At 36.5% G+C, this 11,987-nt stretch overlaps 1 non-coding gene across 1 annotated transcript; it reads left to right on the forward strand.

Annotated features, from left to right (window-relative positions):
• Positions 1 to 792: 792 nt before the first annotated feature.
• Positions 793 to 865, forward strand: TRNAM-CAU. The gene has a single exon. It is a non-coding gene; the product is annotated as a tRNA-Met (tRNA).
• Positions 866 to 11,987: the final 11,122 nt, after the last annotated feature.

Here is an 11,987-nt window from a genome sequence, read left to right on the forward strand (position 1 = left end):
CCAACAACTTCCTGTTTATATTAAGGAGCCTGCATTACCTGTGTGCAACACAGCTGTTGTTAGCTTAATGCTAGGTACATATGAAATGTGTAAGTTATCTGATTCACTGCTTTGTGATCCAACAACTTCCAAATTACCAGGGAGTCCATGTTTTCTTCTGAGACAGAGAATGGGACACTAAGATGAAGTTGTGTCCTTATTTGGAACCACCCTACAAAATGCAGTAATTGATGTGCAGTGGTACGGTCCCTAGAACATACATAGGTAAGCACTAGGCTAGATGTCCTTGTGGGTCATTTTAAACCTAGCCAATTTCTCTCAGTGAGAATCAAACCCTGCACTTTCGGTGTGAGAGGTAAACACCTTAACCATTATATCAAACCCCAACACTAAGGGGAACTTCCAAGATGGCTACCCATTGAGTAAGAACTTAATTCTAGCTCTCCCAGTGTGAAAACAGAAGCTCAGCAGAGAAGGCCAATGGACTTTTGTGTTTCTGGATAAACTTCAGTAACTGGCTAGTAAGTACACTGCTTGGATGCCAGGAAAAAAGAAATAAAGAGGACCTGGAGGAAAAACAGCTACAAAAGGTGAGGAAAAATACTGACTGGGAAAAGTACTGCAGCTGTTCAGCAAAACACAGTGCAAGCTCCAGACATGGCTTCCAGTAACCTAGAGGAAGCATAAGACAATTGCACACATACCTGGTTAAAATAAATAAAACACTGATGGAATATATCAACTCAAACAACAAAAGACTGTAAAACATAAAAGAAGCTTTAAACAAATGAAGCCTTGTTAGTGCAGTAGGTAGCACATCACTCTCATAATCTGAAGGTCATGAGTTTGATCCTCACACAGGGCAGTTTCAACTTTTCCTATGGAACACTGCTCGACAGGGGCACAGGAAAATAATTTTCTTGGGTGGCAAAAGCCAGGGAACCTTTTTGGCTAGGCTTATATAGGCCCCAGGGCCGATAGCCTAGTACCTACCGATGAAACTATGAACAGATATTCAGCTGAGGTGATAAAACTGCAAACATCAGAGGTTGAAATGAAGAAAAGGCTGACTGAATATGAGACTACTCAAGAAGAGATATTTCCAAAAACCTGAGATTTTCAGCTATACCAGAGAAGCTGGAAGGAACATACTGTAATAGTTTTATGAAAGCAAAAATAAGCAACTAGACTGGTATTCCACAGCAGGATTTGTTAATTGAAGGGGTGCATAGTGTGCATGCTCCAAACCTGGCTATGAGAAAGCAACCTACACCTTTAATAGTAAAGATGCAATCTTACCAGCAGAAGTAGTTGATTCTGACAAAACTGTGGTAAAGGACAAAGTACTAAAAGTGGGAAACAGCAGAGTGTTTGTGGAGAATGATTACTCATTGTACACCAGGTAGAAGAGGAGTAAATTTATTCCACTGTTTATGGAATGTCAAGAAGCAGGTGTGAGATTCAAAGTGCTGTACCCAGCTATCTTCAAAATATTCTTCCCTGGAGGGACAAAATAATTTTTTAATGAAGTGCATGCTAAGGAAGAAATATAAAAGTATGCCCAACAAAAAGAGAGCTGTGAAACAGAAGGACATTCTGCTTCTTGTTCTTCTAGTAATAAAGACCATAGAGAGACTGTCCCAGTGAAACCTTTTTCAATGCTTCAGTGGCAAATGCTGGAGAGAAGTAAGGGAATATGACAGTTGACTAGAAGAATCAAGAGTACTTTGGAAATGAAGCAGAGACAGGATTTGGGAGATGGAGATGAACAGAAATAAAACCAGTGACTTGAAAATTGACAAATGTGAGATTACAAAGCAATAATTATATTTGTGAAATATGACATAACAAGAAAATCTGGAAACATTGGACATTTCTGGACTTTATTGGACTTGTGAGGGACTCTAAAGTATATGCCCTACTTCATGTCATTAATGTTTGGAAAAATACTTAGGAGAGGGGAAGAGGAAGGAGAAAGTTAACTGTAAGTAAAATATATCTTTTTCTTAATAGTTTTATTTTTATAGTATATGATTTTCTTTGCATGCTATAAAGTAAAGTCTTCTCAGTTCTTTTTAAGTGAAATGGAGATACAATTGTAAAAAGGTGCTCCTGTTTTTCTTTTCTTTTTCTTTCATTTTCTTTTCTCTCTCTCCCTCTCTCTCTCTCTCTCTCTCTTCTTCTCTCTTTCTCCTTGTTCAGTTTTAAGAAATGTAGGAAATGCAATGTACAAAAAAAACCTCTGGTCAAAACAGCATGACAAAAGAAAAATTAATGTGCTTTTCTCATTCTTGCATGGGGGAATGGCTAGATTATGGCCCTTAGCTGGACCTTGTAACAAGTTTTAAGAGAAAGCAAGTAACTGAAGAAGAATATTAAATATTATAAGGCTTTCTTCTAGCAAATAAATGTGTGCTTAGTAACAATTCTGTATCTTGTCCTCATGTCTCCATGGAAACAATCTTATAAAGAGAAATTGGCTACAATCTGATAAAGAGAAATTGGCTATTAAAAAAAGACAAATTGGCTAGGAGATAATGCTCTCTGAAAGCATTCAGGTGTTTCCCAGCCAGGAAAGCTATACAGATAAGACAAAACCAGACACTTAGTAGAAGCACAGGCTGCATCATGCAATTAACTTTTTTTTACGTTATTATGTGGGTGTGGCTGTCAGTTTGGGACATTTGTTTCAATTAGGAGGATAAAACTTCAATATTTGAAGATGTATATAGTTTTGTATGTTAGTATTAAGTCGATAGGCTTTAGGAGGGTATGCTTGTTTCTTGTTTGAGGTCTTTCAATAAAACAAAAAGTTCTGTAAGAGGTGACATAGGCTCAAACGGATATGACAAGAAACAACTGTATAAAAGTTCAACCTGCCAAACAGTGTATGCATATAACGCAAAAGCTGGAACTAGACATTTAACAAAAAAGCTGTTATACATAAAAGGTGGGAATAATAACTTTTAATACAATGCGGATTTCTGTAATGTCTTTAAATGTGAATAGTCTCACAGATAAATACAAAAAAGAAAGAGGAGTGAACTATATTAAAAAAAATAAAGTGCAAATAGCTATGCTACAGCTGACACACTTGGAAAGACCTGAACATATGAATTTGATAAGGAAAGGTTTTCAGGATGGTTATTCAGCAGAATACCTGGGCTGAAGGGAAACATAAATATTTATATTTATTGCAACAGGAACTCCAATAGTGATAGAAGAGGATAAAAAAGTTAATAATGGTAGATTTGTAGTACTAAGGGGCTACTGGCAAGGGAGGAGGATTACACTGGCATGTATTTATATTCCACCTAAAACTGTTATAATGGAGCTGAAGAAAATTATAGGAGAAATAATCAGCTTTCAGCAAGGAAAATTAGTTATAGTTGGGGACTGGAATTTGATTTACAGCAGTGAATATGTGTCTGAGGGGCCCAGAAGGGAAGGATTAACAAAGGAGGGCAGACGTTTGAAGAAATTTATGAAAAAATTAGGAGTTTGGAGTGAATTTATATATTATCCCCCAAGATACAAAAACTGGGCTAGGCTGGACACAATTTACATTTCACAAGAATGTGTGCATTAATCAAAGGTCTTGATACACACCCAATAATTATTTCAGATCATGCACAAATAACAACTAAAATAAAAACACAGTGTAATGAAATAAAAAAGACACTGGTGCTTTCCCACCTATCTGGTGAAAAAAGAGGAATTTAAGGAATGGGTAGTGGAAATTATTCAGAAGCTATTAGAGAAGATAGAAACGTCTGAAAATATAGCTAAGGAGTACGATAAAATTAAAGTGAAGTTTAAAAATAGGGCGAAAATAAATGAAAGGAATATATGGTTGTGGAGTAATAAGAATCATTTAGAGGGACTGACAAATGTAAGAGTATTGCAAAATTGGGGGAATTTCACAGAACAAAAAGAGGAGCAACTGTAGAATGCTAAAGAGAAAATAAGGGATTACCTTGATAATATATGCATGAGTTTAGAAAGATTGCTGTTAAGCACAAAAACATTTAGTACAATGACTCAGGCAACAGAAAGTATAAAGGGCTGTCACCAAGCTTAGGGAGCCTATAACAAGGAAGGTAACGAGATCCTGTATAGGCATTAGATATATTTCAGAAATTTTATGAAAGTCTGCATAAAGCAGAGAAATATGGAAGTAAAGAAAAGATACAAATGGAAATATTTATGGAAGATTTAAATATGGCCATGTTAGCAGTAGATCAGGCTCAATTACTAACAGGACAGGAGCAGATGAGATAAAAATGGTGATGTATAACCAATCTACAGTAAAATCCCTAGGAATACATGGTATTCCTGTGGAAATTTGGAAGCTAGGGGGGAAATTTATAAAGATCTGGAAGGTTTAGTTTAACAGTATTTTAAGAGGGAGAAGTACCAATATCCTGGAAGAAAGTGGTGGTAGCTGTAATACCTAAAGGGGCAAAGATCCATCAGATCCAGATTCATACAGGTCCATTTCAATACTAAGCCATGCTTATAAAGTGTTCATGTCTATAATGCCTAAAAGAATGGCAAAAGTGATGCCAAAATCGATAGATATGGATCAATGTGGTTTTGAGGAGGGGAGACAAACATTTGACAACATTAACAGAACATTAATGATGCCAAGGGAAAAACAATGTAAGAAAATACCACTGTTTGGTAGGCCTTGATGCAGACAGCATCTGACACACTAAGTTGGGCCTTTATGAGTGGGGCAATGGAAGCATTTGCATTCTGTGATAAAATTATACGGTTGATTAGGAGGATATATGAGGGATCAGAGGAAAAATTAAAGTGGGTGCGGTCCTCTCTGATAATTTCTGTTTGGGCAGAGGAACCAGGCAGGGGTGTTCTCTTTCCCCTTTGTTAATTGCATTATATTTAGAACCATTGGCAAAGAAAATAAGGAACTCAAAAATTCAAGGATATAATTGGTATGGTAGTTAAGAAAAGCTGGCTTTATTTGCAGATGATATTATATTATACATGACAAAATCCAGAAAAGGACATTACAGTGTTGTGAAACATTTTCAGACAGTTTAAAATCTTTTCAGGATACAAAATTAATGTGGCTAAAAAAAGGCAATAGCGGTAAATTAGGCACCCACATACAAATTGGTTCTGAAATTTCCATATTTTTGGGGACATGATAAAACAAAGTACTTAGGAGCATAGATTAAAAAACTATTGCGATCTAGCAGCTAAGGCTATGTGGGAAGTGACTAAACAAAAGATAATACAAAAACTGAGAAATTGGAAGTTCTGTTATATTGATATGGATAGTAAGATATAAGCAGTTAAAATGTTTTAGTCCCTTTAGTCTTATATACAGGTTAGGCATATTTTTATCAACCAGAGGAGAAGTTGTGATTGCAATTAAAAAAGAGCTGAAGGATTTTATCTGGGAGGGGAAGATGACAAGAGTCAATTGGGATAAGCTGATTCTTCCAGTACAACAGGACCGATTTGAAGGGATATTTCAGAGCTACACAGTTAAGGCTCCTATACAAAGCACAAGCAAAACCTATAATTCAAGGTGGAAAGGGATGATGATGATGAAATGGGGGAAGCTCAAGAAACAAGCAGAGACTGGAATTTTGGATTCAGATCTTTCAGGAAAATAACAATAATCAAACAGAATATTATATTCATAAAGTAGCAGAAAGTATTCTAAGAACTTAGTCAACACGGGAGTGGGGACGGAGATTCTGCTGATAAGGATGACTGCAATTACGGATACAGACAATAGGCAAAAAGGGAATTAAATTTATTGGAGAAAACTGGCAAAGGAAACAAGGTATTGGCAGCAAATAACTAGAGAGGGAAAGGTAATAGAATGGGAAATCGGCAAGAATTTATTTGGACTGCAGGTTAGATATTGTCTTCCCTATCAAGGACTGATATCAGAGTATAGGCAAAGTGAGGAAATGGGGTTGGGTCCTAAATGAAAACCAGCACTGGTAGAGTTTTTAGTAGAATCTGAAACAGCAGCTGCTGTTAAAAAAGGAATAATTAGTAGAGCATATAAAATACTCCATGATACTATAAGAATCAATCAGAGGAGGTTAGAAAGGATTGGGAAGAGAGATTGGATAAGCAGTTCACAAAGAAACAATAGGGGCGTATGTATGCCTCCTAAATATGCAACCAAATCTAGAAGATTTAGGATTTTTGCTTGGGAATGTTTACAGAGATATTTTTATACCCCAAGTAGAGTCCATAGAATTTTTCCTCAGGTAGACAGCAAATGTTGGAGGTGTGATAGGGAAGAAAGAGGTAACTGAGAACATATTTTCTGGGAGTGTAATGAGTTGGCAGACTTTAAAGATTCCTTGCAGACTGCTGTGTCAGAGATCCTGGGTGAGCAAACTGGCGTAGCTAAGGAAATGATTTTTCTGACTTATGATACAGAATCAGAATTGCCTAGACATGGTAAGGCCTTGCTGGGTCTAATTATGGTGGCTGCCAAAAAAGCAATTACTAGAAAATGAAAATCAAAGTCTAAACCAACTAAAGTAGAAGTAATGAATATAGCACCAGCACCAGAAAAAATTGTTAAAAAAGTCACCGCTTTCAGTATCTCAGTTTGTAAACATTAGAAACTCACCATAAAATCATTGCATTTTGTTATTATCCACTGCTCACTGTTACTTAAGTATGCATGTATGTATGCATGTATGTTAACTGGGACATTTCAACTGGGCATAGCTTGTTTTCAGCAGAGGTCCAGGCAGCCAAATTCCAGAGTAAAGTCAGATATTACCAAATGTTCAATATTCAGAGCAAAAGCAATTATATAAAATTAGATAAATATACTTATTAAGGGGTATTATACACACAAGCTAGAAATAATGACAGCTTTACACAGTACAGTATTCTAATCACTATAAGCATTAAGCAGAGTAACTACATTGACATTTGGAGCAAACATTAGGCTGCTGCCTTTTCTGGGCTCATTAACCACTGGTGAATTTCTAAAACTACATTTCTGAAATGGGGAGAGACACATCCCGAATACAGGAGTGAATCAGTGTGACATGATTTAGCAAGAACTAAACTAAAGACAGGAGTAGAGGGGTGACGATTCTATTTTTTTCTGAGTCAGAGAGAAGATACTGAAGTTACAATGTAGGTGTGAACAATGGTGGATGAAATTGGTGCTATTAAACCAAATCAAGATAAGGAGCAATGGGGTACTCATTCATACAAGAAAAGAGTTTTTGTACTTCAGAAGTATACCCTAAAAAGGTAATTTCATTTATATTTATAAAGTACAAATTTAGACATAGAGAACATTAGGATGGCCAAAAAGAAAAGACAAAGAAAAAAGATATTAGTAACACAAGATCATGCAACTATGGTATCATATTTGGAAGACTGGTTGTTTCAAAAATGGCCGAAGACTGCCTTTGAAAGGTAACTTGAGTGTAGTTTATCAAACTGATTTCAGGAGATCATATCCAAAATGACTGTCAGAATATGGGATTTGTGCAATAAATGCATTTGCTTAATGCATATTATTACCTGGGGTACACCATTATTTTACAACTGTCAGAGAATGACATTTATTTGGATGGTGAAAGACTGAATGTGTAATTTTTAGTTGAGCCATCTTTAAGTGAGACTTATTCTAGTCAGTACAATGATATTAATGACACACAATGATATGTCCAAGCAAAGATGACCAGAGGCAAACTTTGCTGTGCTGTTATAGATTCACACTAGTTTAGAAGCAGAGATGAGTTTAAGTTAGTTAGAAAAATGGATATAGTATGGAGTAAGTACAACCTGACAGCAGTTCATGTTTATATAAACATTAGTAACATTTTTTGTTTTTGTTCTGTATAAGAGCTCTATTTTTTGTTAAAAGAGTGACAGCTTTAATATGCTGATTTAACCAAGGTTCATGGTTAAGAATGACCTCAAGCTGATTTAATGAAATGACCAAGTCTAAAGGAATCATATTTTATGTTAGAAATTTTAAGTCTGATGTGGTTGTTAAGTCAATGTTGTAACTTGTGTAGAGCATAGCTTTTGCTTTTCTTGTATTGAGAAGCACAGAGGTTTCTACCCAAGTGTGAGTCTGATTAATGCTAAGTTGGAAGTGAGGTGTGATCTCACCTGGTACAGGTGATAAGCAGAATGTAGGGGAGTTGCAGAATACTGAATTAACTGCACAGTAGTCAGTATACCATTGAAAGATTGAGCAAAAAGCAATAGACCGAGAAACAAATCTTGTGGAATTCATTTGGGAACCTATAATGGAAATAATGTGAAGTCTGTCTAATGTATTAACTTTGTCAAACCAACTGAGGTAACTAGAGAAGCATTAGGCAGCAAGTGGTGACAGACGTGAATGTTCAACATGACATGGAAGTATACCATAATAGCACCAACCTCCTAAGACATCAAGAAAGAGAGTATCAGTGGGTTCAAAGTCATTCTGTTTTCCATGAACAAAATGTATTCAGGTAAGAAATGCTGATTTTTAACCATGGCCAGACTAGAAATCATACTGGGAGGAAGAGAGAATCTTATTGGGTGTTAACCATTGCACAAGCTGGCCGTGCATATTTTTACATGTTTTAGACAGCAATGATAAAAGTATAATGGATTAAATCTTTTACCAAAGAGACGAGAAGGACCACATTTATGGAGTAACAGTGGTGGCATACCAAATAGTAAGAACATGAGCTTCTCAAGTATTTGGATAAAGATAAGAATACTATGCAATCAGCATCAGGTCTAAGATAACAGGTGATCAGTTCCATGATGAGGATTTAAACTTCTTCAGGAGCTTCCAGATCAGACTGGTAGGAATTGATGAGGACTGAAGGCATGGACAGCCATTCTCAGGTACTAACAGCTTTCCCATGTGTGTCACTAGGGAATTCAGTAATAAGAGTACATAATGCCAAGTATCTCATATGTCATATGACAAGGCCTGAAAGAGGAGAACCAGACTCACCAACTTCCATACCAGCTAGTGTACTTTTCATAGAATTATAGACTGCACAAGGAACTGGACCATTTTTCAGAGAGTAATATGTCAGTTGTATCTGGTGTGAAACAAGTATGTGTAGCATTATGAATACTAGCTACAGAGGATATATTAGGGGTGGCACAGCCCTCTGACTCAAGAATATTAAACCAATTTCTGAATCTGATGCTGCAACAGCTCCTTTATGCCCCCTTCCTCAAGAAGTGTAATTGCATGAAGGCATGATGGTATATAACAGAAATGAAGCTATCATGTTGCAAACACTGTTAAAAGATTGAATATGTCAGGGTAATACCATAGTTGCTGGGTTCACTTCGAGATATATCGTTTTTGTTGTCCTCTGTTTTTTTTTTTTACTTTTGCATTTGCATGATGCTTGATATTGCATGTCATTAACTTCCAGTGGAAACTAGCAGTGAACGACAATTCACTTCTGAAGGGGAAAACTCAAAAATTTCATTTGGACTGCCATCAGCAGTGCAAATGAAACCATTGTTGCTGCACTGCTGTCAGCACTCTGGATAGTACTGAGTGAATAAAATACACCTGTTATGTAACTTTCTCTGGAGCTCAATGTGTTAATGCAGCAACTTTAGAGTAACAACACAGGTAATGCAGGGTTCAAATCCAGCCTGCAAATAGTTTTACTGAGGGGGTCAGAATAACAATTGTCACAGAATTTTTTAGCAATTCAAGTACAAATGTCAAGTTGCAAAATAAAATTTGCAACACAAGTCTGTGCAATGAATGCTACATAAATCAACTATACTTTATGTGAAGTGTACTTAATTTGAAGTACACTTGCAGACATATAATGTTACCAACATTTATAGTGATAAATTACAACTCATTACAAGTGTCATAAGTATGTCATGTAAAGTATGTATGGCCACTTTCTCAACATGTTTTACTGAGCTCACTCAAATCAATGAAAGGAAATTGTTTTACAGCAATAAATGATTGTCTCTAAATTTAAGTGCAATGACATAACAACTTAAAGTCCAGCATATACAGGCTTCTCATAATTAGATCTCCACTCATGCTGAAATTGTTGCATCTCAACTTACAAAAGTGAAAATGTTAGTTCTCCTGTGATATTAGCAGTTAATTACCAGAATATAGCAGTCCAGCCTTCTTTTTGTCATGGGGTCAATTTGCATGTGCTATCAGTCACATTTTGTAAATGTATGTCCCATCAACCCATTATAGGTTCATAGGTATTTACTAGGCTAACGACCACAAGGGCCTTTTTAAGCTTAGCCATGCATCCCAAATCTTTGACAAGTTCTGATACCCTTGATAAGTGTAAGCATGGGCCTGGGAGATGAACCAGTTACAGGTTACCTGTTTGCATTAGAGACATAGGTGCCAAACCAGGGATGAATTTCCTGTTCCCATCCAATTGTTCAAGTTGCACTTGAATTGAATTAGGAAGGAACTCTGATTCACATGAATGGATGGGGAGCCTGTTCCATCGAGGTGGTAGTCTCTGGGATACATACTTAGTTCTCCAGCAGGTCCTATTTATATCACAGGCAAGGTTTTAGTCTTTAGAATGGGTAATTCTGATACTGTTTGGTTTGTGGATATGCAGGAGGTCCATCAGAACGGGGTCTAACAATGCCCTGTATGCCAGGCATACATCTCCCCTCAAAAGCCTGTAGGAGACAAAATACAGGGATAGGGCCTTGAGGCTGTCTGCATAGGACATATTACTTATGCCCTGTATTCTTTTAGTGAGGACCCTCTGTGGGCATTGCAGTTGGATATGCCTGGTTAGGTACATACCAAAGGGAGCATTGTACTCAGTGATAGGTCTGATAAATGCCGAATACAGTGGAACAATGACTTCTTTGGACTTAGATGCCATACCTTTGTTTATAAGTCACGCAACATAGAATGATTTCCCTCACCACTGTAGACACGTGATGATCAAAGGCTAGATTACTATCTATGTGTGTCCCTAAGTCCCTGACTACTGGGTAAACTCTAAGGGATGTGTTGTCAATATGATAGTTACCAGACATGGATGACTTCCCAAACGATATTATTATGCATTTCTATGTAGAAATCCCCCTGTTCAGAGGATAATCAAATTGGCAGAAAATGTATACTTGAAAACAGCAAAAAACAGTTTATTAAGAAATAATTAATAAATAGTACATGGGATATGTTTAAAAGGATGCCTACCAAGGTGGAATGTTTTCAAAAACCTCTAAGATATAGTTATAGGAGGAATTGTAATCTTAAGGATATATTAGAACAAAAAAAAGGAGACATTAGACAAGGGGCAAGTTCTAAAATAGGTAAATTCAAATGTGGGAGGTGTTCCCAATGTCCCTTTATAGCGGGGGAAAAAGAGATGATTATACCCAGCATTCCCTTTAGGCTTAAGGGGAGAACTTATGCCAGTTGTTACACCAAAGGGGTTGTGTACATGGCATATTGTACAGTATGCTGGGCATACTACATAGGGAAGACCGAGCATAATTTAAGGCAATGCATTTATGAACATACCTATGACATTAATAGGAAAAATGAGAATAATGCCCTGTATAGGCACATTTTAAATTGTAAAAATGCTGATTACAAATGTTGGGTGTTGGAGGAATTTAAGGTGAGTAATAGGGGAGGTGACTGGGAGATTAGATTAGAATTTCGTGAGATGGTATGGCAACTGAGGTTAAATGCCTATAATAACCCAGGGCTGAATGATCATATTTCTATTACTCCAGCCCTCAAACTATGGCCTTCCAACCCCAAAAGAGTGGAGATATAGTTATATTCCCTAACATATTGTATATTTGTTATGTTTTACACCCAGTGTGGGAATTTATATAGTTTATATTTTATGTGGAACCTTTTTGGAAATGTCATATATATGTGCATATAATTATTTATTTATTTATTTATTATTATACATTTATTATATTTATATACTTCTAAAAGGTTTTAGATGAAT

This window comes from Protopterus annectens, chromosome 3.part0 (assembly GCF_019279795.1).
Source record: "Protopterus annectens isolate FY-2018-M chromosome 3.part0, PAN1.0, whole genome shotgun sequence".
Lineage (NCBI taxonomy): Eukaryota > Metazoa > Chordata > Ceratodontiformes > Protopteridae > Protopterus > Protopterus annectens.